General features: G+C 46.6%; 1 non-coding gene across 1 annotated transcript; it reads left to right on the forward strand.

The window, feature by feature from the left end:
• The first annotated feature begins 715 nt into the window (after positions 1–715).
• Positions 716–787, forward strand: Trnae-uuc. Its single transcript has one exon. It is a non-coding gene; the product is annotated as a tRNA-Glu (tRNA).
• The last annotated feature ends 960 nt before the right edge of the window (positions 788–1747 follow it).

Below are 1747 nucleotides of genomic sequence, written 5' to 3' on the forward strand. Positions count from 1 at the left end.
CTGATACTCGCCACTTCCTCCCGGTGGTGGTTTTTGTATGCTTACGAGAATAGCGAACACTGTACAGTGCTTGACTGGTTGTTGATCTTATTTTCAGCGGTTTCTTTACACAGACGCTTGAGAGTATTAAGAATTCTTTCATCATGCGGACAACTGAGCTTCGATGGTCAGAGATTAAATACCCCTCTCCCGCATAACATAAGGTTACTACGTCAGATCTTAAAATAGCACTTCAAAGGCCTTTTGCGCATAATATAGCCTTTGTCTGGGGATTTCATTCGTTCGGTTTTAGTTCAGAGTTTTGATATAATCTCAATAAAAGAAAATTAAACGGTGAAAATGGCGATCTAAACTGTGATTGGAAAAGCCGATCTGATAGCCAGCGTCTTTCAAAACTAAGCTCTGAGGTCTGGGGACCACGCTCCTGTCCTACCGTTTCCGTGTACCAGTGTTCTGAACCATTCAGATTATAGTCCCTGCTACTGCAGAACAGAGTCTGAAACCGAGTTTTAGAAAGAGGGCCAAGAAAGGACTCCGTGAAACCGCACCGCAGCAAGGACAGTAAAGAATGTCCCCAACATTGCAGAGACGGAGAGGGGGCAGGGCTGGCGCGCAGGCGCAGAACCGGGCCTGCCAAGACTTAGGGCGGGGCGCTGTGGGCGGGAGCAGTTATGAATGATTCAATAGACTCAAACAACAAGCAGCTTTCGTCAGTTCCCACATGGTCTAGCGGTTAGGATTCCTGGTTTTCACCCAGGCGGCCCGGGTTCGACTCCCGGTGTGGGAACAAAAGACTTCTTTTTTGTTAAAGAACGAACGCCTAGATTTTAAAAGATCTGCTTGCCAGGGAGCAAGACGCCCCGTAGTGAACACGTGGAAAGAAGGCTTTTCATCGGTACACAAACAACACTGAAGCGGTGCAGTGCAATTAACTGGGATCTGAGTTCCTAGGATCCTTGGCTGCTAACAAGCAGGTGAGGTTGGGAACAGGGTCGGTGAGAGAAGGAGCCGCACTTCTGGAGCTGCTCAGCTCCAGTCCTGTAGGTTAGGGAGGGAACTTTCTGAATCGCCATCTCTGAGACACTAAGGGAGCGGCCTCCAGGAAGAAACAGACTTAGCAGAGCAACTCCGCAGCACTCCAAAAGGCAACTGGAGAGGCCGCGTTCATTTATTTACCACAATCTGGTCACATTGTGATTAACAACTTATGGGAAACTGAGGCATGAATCAGCCTCTGGGTAGAATCGCCCTTGTAGTTAGGTTCAAGGTTCCTAGCAAAGCCAGATTTTCAGTGGGAGGCCTTGAAACCTTCAAAGCTGGAAAAGAAAATTGTGTGTACGCCTGGGTGCTGGCCACCGTAACACAGTCTGTGTGTGCAGTGGTTAGTGCATACATACGTATGTCGGAACCAATCCTTGTGCTACTCATGGGGCATAGCTAAACCTTGTCTTCACGCCCATCGTGCTGCTCTTGCTAGTGTCTTTAGTGTGAACTGGATAATAAAATTCAGTTGAGAAAACAGGAACCTAGACGGAGGAGACCGCCGTCCATTCATAAACCAACAGCATGAATGGCAGACAGAGGTAAAAGCCACCCTACGACACAAAGGTAGTATTTCCGTTTCTTAACTAGATATTAATTCTACATTTTCCGCTTGTATAGGAGTCCATATAAGATATGGCTATAAACATCTTTCGATTTGTTTGCAAATTATTGCATCACTTGACATAAGACAATTTTTTTTAAA

This window comes from Microtus ochrogaster, chromosome 22, assembly GCF_000317375.1.
Source record: "Microtus ochrogaster isolate Prairie Vole_2 chromosome 22, MicOch1.0, whole genome shotgun sequence".
Classification (NCBI taxonomy): domain Eukaryota; kingdom Metazoa; phylum Chordata; class Mammalia; order Rodentia; family Cricetidae; genus Microtus; species Microtus ochrogaster.